The sequence below is a fragment of the Miniopterus natalensis genome, chromosome 1 (genome assembly GCF_054644295.1).
Source record: "Miniopterus natalensis isolate mMinNat1 chromosome 1, mMinNat1.hap1, whole genome shotgun sequence".
NCBI classification, from domain to species: domain Eukaryota; kingdom Metazoa; phylum Chordata; class Mammalia; order Chiroptera; family Miniopteridae; genus Miniopterus; species Miniopterus natalensis.
The window spans coordinates 121,760,800-121,778,920 of NC_142081.1; the positions used below are offsets into that span (position 1 = coordinate 121,760,800).

The 18,121-nt window shown below is 32.1% G+C and overlaps 1 protein-coding gene and 1 pseudogene across 1 annotated transcript in view; one reads left to right on the plus strand and one right to left on the minus strand.

Moving 5' to 3' along the window:
- The window catches only part of DNAJC1 (DnaJ heat shock protein family (Hsp40) member C1), a 195,556-nt gene that overhangs the window by 152,827 nt on the left and 24,608 nt on the right, over positions 1-18,121 (minus strand). The gene's annotated exons all lie outside the window — the stretch shown is intronic.
- LOC107546341 (large ribosomal subunit protein eL30 pseudogene) lies at positions 8,901-9,234 on the plus strand (annotated as a pseudogene).

Below are 18,121 nucleotides of genomic sequence, written 5' to 3' on the forward strand. Positions count from 1 at the left end.
TTAATTAATATGTTAGCAAGGAGACTAAGTCAACAGGTTTCTTTAAAATATCAAAATATTTTTTAAAATAAAATATTTAGCTGACATTTATAGGCTAGATGAATAGAAAAGTTGAAAATTTTCTATATATTTCCTAACGTTTACATTGCCATTATTTCTTACTGATAACTCAATAATTATTTCATCCTCAGTGTGTTGTAAAATATATATTACAGGCATATATTATAATGACATTCATATAATATACAATTCATTCTACAGACTTTATATACACTTTGCCTTACTATGTGACTTTATTACTTAGTTAACCTTGATTAATAAGCTACTAATTCATATTGAAGTTTCTTTTTTAGGTATCGGCGAATTTTTAAGTATCAAGGATTTTGAAGATACAGATACAACTACAATTTTTGCAAACCATCACACTTATATTTGAATGCAAATAAATTTGCTTCATGAATCAGAGCTACTTCATTTAAAAGTATTAACAAATTTTATATTTAAAAATATATCAAGATAATAATACCTTTACCATAAAAATTACAACTACACTAATTACACTAATATGGTCTTTCACTTAGTGTTATTTACCTTCACAAAAATTTAAAGGATAAAGGAGACTGTTTCAGAGTGTTTGTCCATTGATATTTTTTGCCTTTTAGTTGAAAAAGTCATGGTGTTATCAGAGAAGTAATCATATTTTTTCCTGATTAATAATGAAACTTTTAGGGAAAGGGGATGGATCTAGGATCGGGAACAACCCCAAGAAATTATGTGTGTAGTACAACTTGATAAAAAGGCTTTTTTCAAAAAACTGTGCTTTGGGAAAGTATTTCAACAGCTACTTAGGTAGCCTGATGATATAATATAAAATGAAACACAACTAATTTTACTATATGTAATTTATTTTTAAAAGTAAAATGAAATATGAAATCTTTAATGCTACAATAAACGAAAAGGATAAGTAACAATTTGTTTTTCTAGATACTTAATCATAGTTTAGATAGTACTGAAAGATATCCAGTGTTAATGTAAAATCAAAACCTGAACACAAGTGGAAATACAATATTCAAACATACACAACTAAATGGGATATAGAGCTGTCCAGCTACATTGTAAGAATTGACAAATATAATCTGTATTGTTCAGTCTGTATTAATAGCAGGAGCAGTGTCAGTGCTTTTTCTGGTATGTTCATAAAATAGTTTGACAAATTAAAAGATTTTGATTAAGCACTATAATAAATGCTACAGATTTCCTTGTGCTTATTTTATTTTCAACATATAGTTTAATAAAAATCTGTTAAGTAGACTACATTTCAGGAAAATTTATTTTTAAAAACTAGCTTACAATAAGAAAGAGAAGCTTTATTGTTTTTTTCTACTTGGTTAAATTATTTTTGTCTTATTGAAATGACTTTTACTGTTAATGATGTTTATAGTACTAATGTTTGAAGTGAGTATAATACTCTAAATACCACTGTAAGTGTTAAGTCAATAGAAATGCTTTATTGCAGGTTTTGGCGCTACCAGCAAAAGTAATTTAAATAACCTTTAAATATTAGAGATGATACTACCTAACGCCATTGCATAAAAAGAAAATGCAACTCAGCAACCTCAAAGTAAAATAGAAGACTTTTTCCTCCACCAAATTAAAACCAGTTTTAGAATGTGTTTGTGGCTAATAACTGCATGCTTTATTCTTTTTCCCTATAAAAACGGTTTAACATATAAAATTAACTTGATATATAACCAATTTCTTCATAGGGGAAATGTTTCTGAGAAATGGAGAATGTTTCAGTTTTCCTCTGTCAAGAGAAATTCCTCAAGTTACAAATGAAGTTGAAACTCAACCATAATTATTTTAAAGGACTTTATTTAATTAGTAACTATTACAGAGTTAGCATAATTTTTTGATTTGCAAGTTTGCCTATCCCTCAGAAACAGTCCTTATCTTTTCAAGTCCATTTCATTACAAAATTGCAAGCAAATTTAATGCAATTATTTGGTTTAGGAGGTTTTAGTAATAAAAGGAGACACTTGAAAAATTATAAGATGTTGCTAAAATGTGCCCCCTTCTTACCAGAATCCCAAAACTTAGTAAGATAAAAGACAAATAAAGCAAGGCATGGCTTTCTCGGAGATTGTCACTACTGAGGTGATTAACAATCAAATTATGCTGCAAATTTAGCTCACTTCATATACAACCTGAATTGAATTTGCTTAGCCAAAAAGAAAATAAGCTGTTGCTAACACTATCATTAAATGTAATTATAAAAAGTTACTGGCAACTACTCTGTTTCAGGGAGCTTTATGTTTCCATAGAGAATAAGTAAGACTTTTAGTCAAGAAACTAAAAAATAAACCCACTGCAAACCACTTTTCATGCTTCTTGTATGATTCTTCAGTTATACATTATCTTTCACCCTAAAACAATTACTATCTCATGTCAATATCAAACCAAATATTATTGATTGTTTCCCTCTAACATTTTGAGTGCCAAAAATACCAATTATAAACCAATAGCACATACTTACTGAAATCCTTTATAAGATATCACAATTCAGGTAATAGTATATTAGTAGGAATGTAAGAAAACTTACATCTTGTTTTGAGTTTCTGTGTTATTCTAAAAGAAGTAGAAACAAAGATCAACTGTCCACTGAAAACATTAACATCCGGGGTTTTTCCTAAAGAAAATAACCTCACTTCAATATAGAGTAATAAGGGACTCTATTTGACTATAAAAGGAAAGCATTTCTGTTGAGATAAGAATATTTACAACTTAAAGAACATGGATGTTCTTTAAAAAAATATTTAGCATGAAATTTCATAAATGTTGGTTCCTTTAAATTAATTTTAAATTTTTTTAAAAATTGGGGAATTGAATTGGAAAAATATTTATGTTCTCTTAAGAACTCAAATGTTAAATGATAATAAGTGTAACAATTAATATAGATGGTGATGCTTAATGATGGTACACTATTGATTTTAAACACCTGATTTCCTATTAATAAAATGTCTTTTACTAACTTGTTAGATATGCAAGCTCATTCTAATACTACTTAGGAATGTTTGGCTAACACTTTTAACATACTTTCAACAAATGTTAACAATGAAATAGAAATTTAAGATACTAGATAACCATTTCTCAAATTATTGGTGGACTCAGTGATTAATCTCCCTAATTACAATTGACATAAATTCATCCTTAAACATTTTTTTTTTTAAATCCATTTTGGGTTCAATATATTATGTAAAACAATATAAAGCATGTATTTGGAAAGATATAGCAAATATTCTGCCTTAGAAAGTACTGAAGATCCATCTTCTGCTTAGAAAGTACTGAAGCTCCATCTAGAGGCTTTCCCCCCTATTACTGTCACTTGTAAAATAAGTAGTATCACCTAGAAATGTGAATAATATTAAAATGTCAGAGATTTCTTTTGTATCTACCCTTTTGTTATTCATTATGAGTTCCTTCTCTAACCTTTGGGTAGCTCCAGCTCCATCACTGCCATCAAGTGGTAAAAAACTAAAACTGAACTTTAAAAAAAAAAGGGGGCGGGGAGAAAGCAAAGAAAGACAGAAAAAGAAACTGATGTATTCCATACAACTTACACACCGTCTTTTTTGGTACAACAAATTTTTTTTCTGTGCCATTTATTACGTTACTCAAATTATAGAGAAAATAAATTTGCCAACTGTTTCTAAAAAAAAAAAAACAGCAACACTATCCACTGTAAATCTGATTTTTTTTCCTGGATACTTTTATATTTGCAAGGTATGTAAAAATACTTTGAATTGTATTATTATTTAGTTTAATGATACATTTAATATAAGGACAGTTCATTAATTACTTCACTGATATGGACAGCAGAAAGAAACAAAAATAGTTACTTAACATTAATGAATTTTATAGTACATTACAAAAATTATTTAAAGAAGAAACAAAACAATGAGGTGACTAAAATAAATTATGTCCTATTACCTCTAAAAATAACCTCAGTTTTAATAAACTGAACACTCTCATTATAGTTTTAGGTGTAGTCATAGCAATGCCTCCCCAAAATGTCTTCATCAGCCTATGAATGGATGAAAGATCAGAATAAGGATTTTTAATGCTGAGGAAACCAAAAGAAAAAAATTAACAATGAGGAAACAAGTGCGGAACTCAATTCAAATAAAAATTATTTAATATCTTTCCTTTTTTTAAAATTATGAACATGTACTTCCTGAATCATGTTACAGAAATAAGGACTTTCAACAAAACAAAAACCACAACTACAGAACCTAGAGGAAAGGACCAATGAAATGTTTCAGGTTCAAGGGATGTTGCTTTGTGAGATGCATCATCACTTACAATGTATATTTTAAATAAATAATTTATGTATGAAATAGTACATAGGAATACAGTTAACACAGTAAGTCTCATAACCTTGTTAACTTAGTAAAACATAATTTGGGGAAAACTCAAATTATGGGACTAATAACTTTAGAATGCTATGATTTTACTCATTTGATTAGTTTTTAATTTTTACTGAGACACTTGTTTACAAATCAGAGAAACTGAAAAATTTGTAACTTCAATTACAGGTATGAATTCCATGTTAAATTAAGAACAACAAAACAATAACTGCCAACACTTATCGAGTTCCTACTTAGGCATCAGGCACTATTTGTTTCAAGTGTTTATATAGTCTCTCAACAACCCTATAAGACAGGTACTATTAATATTATATAGATAAGGAAACTGAGGCACAGAGAGGTTAAACAACTACCCATGGTCACACATTTAGTGGTAGGACTGAGATATAAACCTAAGCAGTCACCTGGGTAGTCCTCCCTCTTAACCACTCTCATATAAGGTAGGTTTTTTTCAACACTGGCACTGTTGACATTTTGGACCAGATAATTCTCTATTGGGGATGGGGCGGGGGCTGCTCGGTGCACTGCAGAATGTTTAGCAGCACCAGATGCTATCATCATCACTCCACCCTACCCCGAATTGTGATAACCAAAAACGTTTCGAAACATTACCAAATTTCTGGGGGAGGCAGAGTGGGGAGACTAGTCCTCTCCCAGTTAAGAATCACTGATATAAGATAACCATTTAATCTGTTACAACATTGCAGAAACAAATGATGACTAATTTACCTGAAATTAGTTTTCCCCAATTTCAAATTGTTTACCACAATTCAGAAATTTAAAAATCTACAAATGATTTAGGGTAGTAACACTTTAAGTCTTATTATTTAGGGAGATGGCATGTTATATAATTTAAAATCATAATATGAGGGGCAAACTTCATAATGCAAGGTCTGTGTAGGCAAATATGAAAATATAAAGGAGATATGTAAACTTCAACCAAATTTATAAAACTAGTTACCTCTGGCAAATGGCACAGAGGAACAAAGTATGGGGATATTACCTTTTACTTTATGTATTTGTGTATTGTATTAAATTTTTTCCAACAACATATTGGTTTTTTAGAATCCAAATTTTAGGTAAAACTTTCTCTTTGACATTAGCATTTCAGTTACGCTTATTAAGTAAGCTGTTTTCCCACACTTTTCCTGGTACATGCTAATGTAGGAAATATACCAAATTCGTAATAAAATTCATGATAAAAATTGTGCCCAATTAGACACAAATATTAGTTAACCATGGGTTTGAAAGCTAGCAAACTAAATAATAATTAAGCAGACACTAAAAGTATATATATTTTCAAGAGCGCTGCTTGAAGATGTGTATAAAAGTGGGTGAAAATTTTTCTTTTCAAACAATTTTTACTTTGTGAATTCTTTGCAATAATTTATACATTTTGCCAGTCCCCAATTATAGCACGGTTTCTTTCCAATTACTTCTGATTATTCAGAAATCCTTTAAATAAAGCATAGCACTGTGATACGGAAAGGGGGCTTGGGGGGAGCGGGTGGGGAGAGATTAATCAAAGACTTTATATGCATATATGCACAACCCAGGGACGCAGGCCACAGTGTGAGGAAGGCCTGGGGGGCGGATGCAGAGTGGAGGGGATATCAACGGGGAAAGAAAGGGGACATTTGTAATTCTTTCAACAATAAAGACAAATTTTAAAAAAGAAAGCACAGAATGATATGTGCTCCTCTATTTACTTAACTTTAAATACTCTCATTGTTATCTTTATTTCTTTTCCTCCATTTTCTTATCTGTTTTTACTGTTGTAAACTAACTTGTACACATTACATTGTATCCTCCTTTTAGTCAGTATATGCAACAATTTTCTATTTTGTCTCTTAAATTTAATAGTGATGTATATAATGTTTATGTTCAATATTTATAGTTTCATTTAGTTAACTTAGTATAATCTACTTACTAGTCTCTGTTGATCCCTGCAATGATTTTGTACTGCATCAACTTGGTATTTAAGTATTTTTTACACTTTTACTTTCTCTACCCTCACCGCCTTAATTTAGGATCTGATCTTTTTTTTCTTTTTAGTTGTTTAGTCTCTTTATACTCTTACTTTCTATGAGCAATACAAGTAACAAATAAATAAACCTTGTAAGTTTAAATAATACAGGTTAAATAAAACATTCTCCTTAACTATCCCCCAAAACAAGCCACACTCCCCCAAAAGAAATAACTATGGTTATCGGTTTGGTGCATACACTTCTAGACCTGTTTTTTTTAATGCATTAACCTTCATATATGTGTACATATAAAAATGTTCCACTTTATGTTATAGCATCATTAAGCAAAGCACATTCCTTATCTTAAATAAAGACTTCCAAATTAATGCCTACTTCTGTACATCCACTTATTTCTTTGCTGGGCTTTAATGTAATATTTTTATACAAGATATGTTACTAATAATAGTTTTACCAAGATTTTGGCTTATTATGGGAAGTTATTATAACAGCTTTAGTGAAGTATAATTTATAAACCATAAAAGTCACCTGTTTTAAGTGTAAGTGGCTTTTTAGTAAATTTATAGAGTTGTGCAAACTTATCATAATCTAATTTTATTTATTTATTTATATGTTTGTTTTGAATCCTCACCAGAGGATACTTTTTCCATTGCTTTTCAAAGAATGTGGAAGGGAGAGAGAGAGACAGAGAGAGAGAGAGAAAGAGGGGGGGGAGGAAGAGAGGAAGGAAGAGAGAAAGAAGCACTGATGTGAGAGAGACTCATCGACTGGTTGCCTCCTGCACAGCCCAGTCAGGGCCAGGGAATGAGCCTGCAACCGAGGTACAGGCCCCTTGGTTGGAATCAAGCCTGAGAACCTGCAGTCTGAGGGCCAACATTCTCACCATTGAGAAACCAGCTACAGCTATTATTATCCAATTTCAGAACATTCCCAACACCCCAGAAAGATCTCTCAGGCCCATCTTTCTAGATTTGCCTTTTCTGAATATTTCATATAAATGGAGAGGATGAAGTTTTTCTGATTTAGTTCGTCAGATTTAGCAGAAAATTAAAAAAATTTTTTTACATAAAGATTTTACTGTTGAAGGTTTTTAAAAAAAGTTATTACATGTTTGCTCCTCTGATAAGGATAGTATGAATATAGCTGAACTCTTTTTCCTTCTTTTCCTTTCTTTCCTTTTGCCAGTTTTCACTCTTGTATTTACTGATCATCACTCTCAACAGACTACAGTTTTCAGTATAGTATACATGGAGAGTATAATAAATGGGCCTTTTTAGATTGACTTCATTACATATCCTAATAGTTTATTGAAAAGCAAAACAGAAATCCAACATATGAACATATCATCTTTGAGATGTTTTAATCTCTCCTAAATGTGAAATACATTTTTTTAAAAAACTGATGAGGAATCCATTTAATACAGGTCTTCTAAAATTTGGAATTCTACCTTCAAATGGAATTCAATCTTCCAAAAACGTCTAGTGTCACCCTTGACTCCTCTTTCACTCACAGCCCTCATCCAATTCATTAGCAAATCCTGATGGTTCCATATCAATAGTATACTGAGAATCTGAACACTAACATCTCCACTGTCACCACGATGGTGCAAGCCATAGTCCTTTTTTGCTTGGATTTAAAATCTCCTAACACGTCTCACTTCAGTCCTTGCCTGGCCTCGACCCTCAATAATCTGTTCTCAGCACAGCAGCCAGACTTAAAAAACACACCCAGTCAAAAACCTCAAACTGCTTTCCATTTTACTCAACTCAGGACAAAAGTCCAAGTCCTTACTGGTTATCTTAGGAATTACAATTAATATCTTAAGCTAATAACCTAGTTTAACTTATAACAATCTACACAGCCACTAAGAAATAATCAAAAAAGAAACTTAAAAAAAAAAGAAAGGGAATAAAAGTGGATGCTATGAAACAGTCAACTAAATACAAAAACAGGTAGTAATGGAGAAATTGGGAAACAAAGACATGTAAGATATAGTACCAAAGGATAACCACAGAAGGGGAAAATATCTGCAAATCATATATCTGATAAGGGGTTAATATCTGGCATACATAACGAAGTCGTACAACAATAAAAAGTCAAACAATCCTGTTAAAAAATGAGCAAAGGGCTTGAACAGACATCTCTCCACAGAAATACAAATGAATAATACCTATAAAGATGCTCAGCATCACTAATAATTAGGGAAATGCAAATCAAAACCATAACAGATACCACTTCAGAACTACTCGAATGGCTATAAATAAAAAATGAACAATATTAAGTGCAGACAAGGATGCAGAGAAATTGGAATCCTTACACTGTAGTGTGCTGGTGAGAGGGTAAAATGGTTCTGCCACTGTGGAAAACAGTATGACAGTTCCTTAAAAGTTAAACATCATATTATGATCAGCAATTCCACTTTTCTTTACATACTTTAAAAAACGGGCCTGCTCTTCGCTGGAGGCCGTCCCACACCTAAGGCAGGAAGATGGTGGCCGCAAAGAAGATGAAAAAGTCACTACTTTCCATCTGCGATCAACTACTGGCTCCAACTTGTTATGAAAAGTGGAAAGTACGTGCTGGGATACAAGTAGACTCTAAAGACGATCAGACAAGGCAAAGGGAAATTGGTCATTCTCACCAACAACTGTCCAGCCTCGAGGAAATCTGAAAGCCAAGACCAGTGTCCATCACTACAGTGGCAACAAGACTGAATTGGGCACAGCACGTGGAAAATACTACAGAGTATGCATAGTGGCTATCATTGATCCAGGTGATTTGATATCATTAGAAGCATGCCAGAACAGACCGGTGAAAAGTAAACCATGCAAAATTTTTCTTTAATAAAACTAAACAGAGCTTGGTTTAAAAAAAAAAATTGAAAGCAGGGACTCAAATATTTATACACCAATATCTACAGCGTCATTATGCACAACAGCCAAAAGGTGGAAACAACCCGAGTTCATCAACAGATGAAATGTGGTGTAGATATGCAGTGAAATATTATTGAACCTTAAAAAGGAAAGAAATTCTGACACATGTTGTAACATAGATGATACATGTTAAAGACATTATGCTAAATGAAATAAGCCAACTACAAAATGACAAATATTGTATGATTTCATTTATGAGGTACCTGGAATAGGCAAATCCATAGAAACAGAAAACAGATTAGAGGTTACCAGGGGCAGGTGGAAGGTGGGATTAAAAGTTATTCCTTAATGGGTACAGTTTCAGTTTGAGATGATGAAATAATTTTGGAAATAGATGGTTAGAGTTTTACAACATTGTGAGTGTACTTAATTGCCACTGACTTATACACTTAAAAATGGTTAAAATAGCAAACTTTTTGTTACACATATTTTACCATACTTTTTAAAAAAGCCAAAGTCCTTACAAGCACCTTAAAACCTCCAAAGTCCTTAAAATGGCCAACAAAGTCCCCAGAACCTGATGTCTCAGTATCTGTCTGATCTTATCTCCAACCACTTTTCCCACACTTACACCTCCTTGATGTTCATTGAACACATGGGGCACAGTCGTGCTCAGAGCATTTGCATTTGCTAATCCTTTTGCCTGAAATAATCTTCCCCTTCATCTTCATGGCTGCATCCTTCGCCCTTCGTGTCTAAGCTCAAATATCACCTTTCAGTAAGGGCTTCCGTGACTACTGGACCTAAAACTGAAACCTCTCTCCCAACACTTCCTATCATCTTCTCTGCTTTATTTTTCTCTAGGGCATTAAAACCATCTTGGATAATATATATCTATATTTCACTTATTTATTGTCATTCTCTATCAGAATGTAAACACCCTAAGGGCAGGAATTTTGTCTGTTTTGTTCAATGCTGTGTCCCTAAAATAGTGCCAGGCACATAGTAAGCAGTCACTAAATCAGTGTTGGAGAAATGAATAATGAGTTCTTCTAATCACCAATATAAGACTATTGATCAATTACTACGACTTCCTACTTCTTAAACCATCCTCAAAATTGAAGATGGTTCTAATTTTACTCTTAAGTCTATTCCATCCATGTAGGGTGCAATTAAAGCCTGTTACTTTATTACTCTTTAATTTTTTTTTTTGCTATGTTTAGTTTCTGTCATGGCATTTTTTACAGTATCTCTCAGATATTTGTAACAGCCTTATGAAGTGTAATTTACATATAATTAACTTATTTTAAATGTAAAATTCAACAAATTTATCCAGTTGTGCAACCATCACCACAATCTAGTTTTAGAATATTATTACCCCAAAAGTTCCCTCATTCATTTGCAGTCAGTCCCTACTCTGACCCCCAGCTCAAGACAAGCACCAATTTACTTTGCGTCTCTTTAGTTTTATCTTTTCTAGAAGTTTCATATAAACAGAATCATCCAATATGTAGTCATATATGTCTGGCTTCATTCCCTTAGTTCAATGTTTTGAGGTTAATCCATGTCTTTTTTTTTTTTAATTGCTGAGCAGTATTCTGACTTTATCATTTTTAAATACTTCCTTACTTTCTTACACCAGTGTCCCAGCCTTTAATTATAAACACATAATATTTGAATAGTTTTATATTGTATCAATAACTAAAGTTCAATTAGAAAAATTTTCCAGAATTTTCACTCAGCCATTTGCTAAATTTATCAGTATCTTTTCCTCTCTACAAGTTACTACTTCTTTCAAAGTTAAGAAATACATAGTAAAAGAATACACCAAGAACTCATTAAAAGAATATCCTCGTAAAACCTCATGACCACCTTCTAAGATAAGGGGCTGCTTCTCTAGCAGATAAGAAAGCTAAGGTTTAGAGAGCTTACGCTACTTACCCAAGATCATACAGTTTGTGTTTGAGCAGCCCAACTCTGAGCTCTTGGCCACTATGCTTTAAAATGAACATTTACCCACATTTTAAGCTCTTTAAATTCAGGATGCATCCTAAAATTGATGGTATATTACAGTTACCATTGTAATAATACTAAGTGACAGGGAGCTGTCACACTCCCTGTGCAAGGGAACAAAAACCAAAGCACCAGCACCAAAACTTGCAGAATTCGAGTTGGAAGAAAATCCTAGAGCTGTTACTGGAGCATCCTTTTAACTCCTAAGAACTAAAAATTGTGAGAGAGGATGGGGGTGGGGGAAATCAGACATATTTAGCAACACATTCAAAGTGGGAATCAAAAATAGGTTAGCTCCACATAATTGCAAATCCTTGATTCTTTAGAGAAATGCTGCACAGAGCAAGATTCCATGTGGAAAAACTGAACACCATAACTGAGTCAAAAAGTGATTCAAAAGAGTTGGATTCTGAATGTAAAGAACGTCAGCAATCCCTTAACCAATTTATTTCACATATATTTTCATTTTCAGGTATGTGCAATAGTTATAAATAATAAAATCTAAGTCTTATGAGTTCTGATAGTTATTTTGATAAATATAAACATTCTAAATAGTAAAAAGCTTTGGCAGTATGTTTTCCTTTTAACCAGTATATAAAATAATGGTGCAACATGCTATGATAGCAAAAACAGTGTTTGCTATATAATTTACTATAGGACTAATACCGAGCTGTAGATATGACATCAAAGAAATCATACCCCTTCCCTTAACTACATCTCTGCATTATGTAGGACAAAAATCTCATAATTAACCCCTATCAGAGCACTGGAACTTTCCCAATTTTTGCAGGTTCATAAAATATCATTTTTTTCTGAGTTTCCAATTTACTCAGTTCCTGATTTTCTTTATGTCTTAACCTATATATAATCTGCAAGACTGGGGGTAAGAACTAAAAATATTTTAGGCAATTAAGTTACTTCCTTAAATTATCACTGTTACCATGAATATTTAAAATAATTTCATTGATTTCTACTATCATTTCTTGCTACTCAGTATTTTGGTGTTTCTAAGTTTTCCTGACTGAGCAGATTTATTACAAACACAAAGTAAAAAATATATAGTTCAAAGTTATATAAATTTGTTTCACAAAAATGAAACAAAAACTATGAATTAGGTAAATTTGCTTTTTTTGTCGCCCTCCAAATTTTATTATTCTGAAACTAAGTTATCTAATAAATTAATAGCCTCCCCTTATACTAAGTTATTTAAAGGTCAGTAGGAAAAAATCCACATTTCTCAATAGCTATTAAAATATGTTTGTTATTTTAAAGAAAAAATGCAAAAATAGCACTGGAGCCAGAAAGTAACCAAAAGGAGGAAATTCTCAGTTATAAGACAGGCTAATAAACATTATTTTAAACAAAGGATTTGAAATGTATCAGGAGGGGAGAAAAATACTTGCAATCCTATTCAAATATTTGTTCCTGTCCTTCTATAATGAATGTTTTCCTGTGTAGATCTTGACAGAATTCTTCCCATGTTAGCATCTCTATCTAAAGTTGATAGACCAAAGATGTATTTTCAAACATGAAACACAATGAAATATGGGCTTAATTTGACATCTGCTATGCTACTTCTACAAAAATATTCCTTAACTTACTTTCTCAGGTATAATTAGTATGGTCACTGATTAGGGTAGAAAGAAAAGAAGAAATGATCAGTTTAAGAGTTTGGAATGTTTTCCTTAGTATTTTTAGAGAGTTTTTCCCAATCGTACTCTCATTTTTCTGTGTTGCTTATCTCTCATATACATTTTATATCACAGTAAAGTTTTGAAATATAGCTCAAAACTTATTCCTAATTGTATTTCATACTAATTAGGATAAGTACTTTAGTTTACCCTGATATAATTTTGGTCACAGAAGTATATATACTATCTCTCTAAACATACAAGTACCATAATGCCTTTAGTTTTATAATTAAGAGATACTTAGAAAATCAATCACTTCTAGTGAATGTTTTTCTTTAAACATTAGATTTGGCTCATCAACAATTCAATAATAACTAGGAGTAAACAAACTAATTTATTTGGATATTTTTTCTTTATGTCAAACAATGACTGTTTATCCTGACAACAGTATACTTCACCTTTAGAAGTCAAAATCATTTCAAAGAGTTAGATCTTGTCCTTCTCTTTCCTATATATTTATAATGACCAACTTACTTGAGACATTTCGAAGGCCTATGAGAAATCAAAAGAAAAGGACATCTGGAAATAGAATTTGTACTTCTGAATAAGAAACATTATCCTAAAAAATCGACATAAGAAAAACATAACAGAGAGACATTTTTAAAAAGCTCCTTCCTTTGAAAAACATAAGATATGGTATACTTAAAAAAAATTTTTTATAACTTGTCATAACTGATTTCTGTCCATGCTAGAAACTCTTCTAAAACTTATTTGGAAAATATCTTGAACTGATGAGAGTTTGAAGTCATCCATAATTCAAATAACTTGTGTTGTAATTAATCATGGAAATTAAAGAGCAAATGATACACATCAATGTGAGCTCACTATCTCCTTTTCCTTCATCTCCTTTATTTTATACACATCTGCATAAAATTAAGTCTACTCTGCTGTAGTTGTTTACTGATACAAAGTATCACAGTCTTTGTTTTGCTTTCAAGGAAACTTTTGTAAAATACAGTATCAATGAATTACTGAAAAATGAATTAAAAACACAGGACATAAAATATAATCCCAAATGTTATTATTAGATTAAATAGGCATAATCTCTGTCATATTGCCATAAAATTTTCTAAACGCTTACTCTCAATTTCTGTATTCTTTTACATCCCACTGCAAACAAATAAACAATTTGCAAACCAGCTCCAGGTTAGAGATCACACTTTGAGTAGCACTATATCAGAGACCAAGAAAGAATGAAACACAGAAATTAATTAGGAATTAGTAGTTAAAGCTTTATTCAAGTGTTAAATATTCCATAAATTTGCTGTTTAAGATTATATGTTTAAATCTAAAATAAATGCACTGAATATTACTTTCTTCTTAAAATTAAAAAGCAGCATTATCACACTGAAGTTGAAGGCAAGTACAGAGTTTGATATTTGAGCATGAAATTAGTTTAAATGAGAAAAAAGGTGGGTCTTGAAAATAAAAGAAACTAAAAGTTTAATTAATCTGATCTGTTTTCCCTCAAGAGAAACACTGGTTGTCAAAGTAGTCCTAAAAAACAAGTCCTACTTGTCCAGTATAAAATACGACTTGCTTTCAATGAGTGGGAAAGAGGCTACAGCAAAATGGATGGATGACTATCCGCTGGTTCTAATCCAGAACTACTTCTGCTACATAATCCTATCTCTAGTACATAAGAATAGTTACTGGTATAGTTCATGTTCTACATCAAGAAAACAGAAATAGGGTAACTGCAGGATGAAAACATAAAACAAAACCAGAGTACATAAATATCATGATACATTATAGTAAAAAGTCTTTGCTTAAAAAAATAGAAAGCTGAAAGGCTCTTCAAAATGACACCATTTTTCAAATGAACTTCCAACTTTTTTACAATTTTATAAAGCACAGACTTAACTGAAGAAAGTAATATTAAAAGCTCATGCAATAAGCCTTATAAAATAATAAATCCGGAAATGATACTGGGGTACTGTGCTACACACACACACAAAACATAAAGAACAAGGCTACCTGTTATTGGTTGTGTGTTCTGATTTCTCACTTCTCTAAAAATCAAACTTCCCATAACAAAGGAATCTTGTTGCCTCCAATTCTTCAACTGCCATGATTAAAGAAGTATAGCCTTTCCTATGTGACTCCTAAAGACAAATGTAGCACAAATAAATGAAACCAGCAGGTATCGGGTTAAATTGTAATAACCAATACTAACAATGAAAAAATACTGTCTAGGAATAGAGCAAATATATCTCTATTACCAGAGAAAATCAAACAGGAGGAAGATAACCAACAATTAAAATTATGTTCAAAAGTTCTGTTCAATACTAAGATTCTAAGTCCACAGTGGTCCTAACAAAGGGATGAAATGTTTCCTAGAATTTGGCTAGAACTCCTCTTCTACAACAGAAGAAATAGGCATGAGAGAGAGAATTTTGCTGAAATGAATCTAAATCCATACACTGAAGGTATCAGGATTCCTCAAATATGCTATTGTACCTAAGGTTACTCATATTGGGTAAGAGAATTATGTTTCAAAACAAATTTGAGACAAACTTGAATATAACACAAAGTGGCATGTTTACTTAACAAAATTATTTTTAGTAATTACTTACTAAGGCCATGCAGTTTTATGCTTACTACTTAAAAAAAAAAAAAAAAAGGAAAGTGTTAGCATAGACTATAGAGATGAAGGTTTCTCTAGTTTGAAATAAGAATAGCAATCTACCAACCAGATGGGTCTTAACATTTTTCTGTTTAGTAAGATGGCAGTTATACTCAACCTTACTAGTTAAAATGAAAATGAAAATAAGATGGATTTTTTTCACCCTTCAGAACAAAGAAAATTTAAAAGTCTGATTAGAATATCAAATACGAGTCTAAGGAGTATAAATTAGTGTAGCCAATATGGAAAGTCATTTATCTGTGTCTAACAAAATTCAAAATATTTTGTAGCCTATGATCAACTTAATCCACTTCTGGGAATATAACCCAAAACAGACTAGATACATAGTACAAAATATATTCTGTATCATACCATAAACTTTTTGATTGAGACCTGCAGTAGAAAAAACATTTTTCTTTTAAAATATATCTTTATTGATTTCAGAGAGAGGAGAGGGAGAGAGATAGAAACATCAATGATGAGAGAGTCATTGATCAGCTGCCTCCTGCAGGCCCCCCGATTGGGGATCAAGCCTGCAACTCAGGCATGTGCCCTGACCGGGAATCGAACCAGGATCTCCTGTATCATAGGTCGATGCGTAACAGCTCAGCCAGGCTGGCTGGGCAGTAGGAAATACATTTTACATAATTGTGTTTTGAGTTGTAATACCTATTTCATAAAAAAAAAGTGCCCTTTATTATGACACTTTCTATTACATTCTATTCTTTTTCAAAATGCAGATGCCAACCTACTAAATTGATATGATTACTTATTGTTTGAAAGACTCTGCCCTAAATAAAACTGCAGCAATATGTACAAGGCAACATCTATAAAGTTGTTCACTGTGGTATTGTTTAAAATAGAGAAAACATTAATGGCCATCAATAGGTAATTAAAATGTAAAATACAACGCAATATTATGGAGCAGTTCATGGTTTAAATTAGATCTGTGATATGTATAGATCTTAAAAATATAAAGTAAAAAAAAGCAATAAGCAGAACAGTATCTCTAGAATTATATCACTTATGTAGATTTCCAGCAACATCATATATGTATACATATATGAAATTATGAAAATGGCCCAGAATTTTATATATATGTATATATGTGCCAAATTTTATGTATATATGTGTCCCAAAAAATGTATACACACTTTAACAGCCGATAGCTCAATTTTCAAAATTAGTTGTATTTTAATAGACACTGCCTTTATAATTATTCAAAGTGTGTGTCTACATTTTGGGGGGAATACACACACTCACAGTGGGGCTCAGGGGTTACTCAAATAGTAAAGGCAGGTTAGAGAAGCCTTTAGCTACATGTGTAATATTTTAATTTTTACAGAATATTTAAATGTTACTTCAAAAATATTTGGAACAGTTGCAGCAAGTTTTGAGATAGAAATTGGAGTAGAAAGAATGAATGGGAGTGGAGATGAGAAAGAGTGAGGTACAGATAAGTAGAACCAGGTGTATATACTTTTATATTTGAATCAATGAATAAGAGAAGAAAAAAAAGGTGCTTAAAAAAAAAAAAAAAAAAAAGACCAAGGAAAGACTAGGGAGGTATGTAGCAACAGCTGGTTGGTGTGTGGGTCGGGGGGTGGGGGTGGGGTGTGTGTGTGTGTGCGCGCACGCGTGCGTGTTAGGCCGAAAAGGCCTAACGACTGATCTATTCCTCATTGGTGGCTCAACTGTATAAATAAAAGGGTGGCAGTTTAGTGGGAAAGTACTTAGCAACTCTGTTTACACAGAGAACAGAAAGTGCCACTAGAGTGGCAAAGTGAACTATGCAAGACTAATTAACCCTTTCACCTTAGTGTTTTCTACTAGTTATCTTACTTACCGCACCTCTGTGAGATCTATGCTGATATGTGTTAGGACCAAGTGCAATTGTAAATCTTGGTTACATGTACTGATGAATTCTGCAAATTCCATGAAGCATATCCATTTCATTTAGTGTTCTGAATACCTTCTTTGCTACTCTCATCTGGTTTTAATTAAGGAATACTTTCAAAGGGAGAGAGGTTATCCAGAAACTCGAACTACACATGTCCTTTATTAAACTATAAATTGATTACTACTCAAAAATTTTGGCCTAAAGAACTTTTTTTCAAAAGTTAGAGTCACCTCAAATTATTCTAGATAAATTAGGGAAAGATTAGGGAAGAGTAACATATTTAAGTGGACAAAAATGTAACAGGAAAATCCTAATATACACTGGAGATGTCTGTGTATCAGCTAGCGGCTGAATAAGGAGTTACACCTATAATTATAATTTACTACTTATAAGGAAGTTTGCATCTTGAAGGGCTATATAATAAGATATTTTAAAAGACAGTAACAGGTTTATGGCTGGAAATTTTATTCATCTTCCTGATTCCACTCTCTGTATTTGACAGCAAGGATCGTATCTTACACATCCTATAACACCCAGAAAAGTAACACCCTAGGCATGCAAATATTTGGAAATGACCAATGTTGTGAAAGTTGGCATATGCGAAAG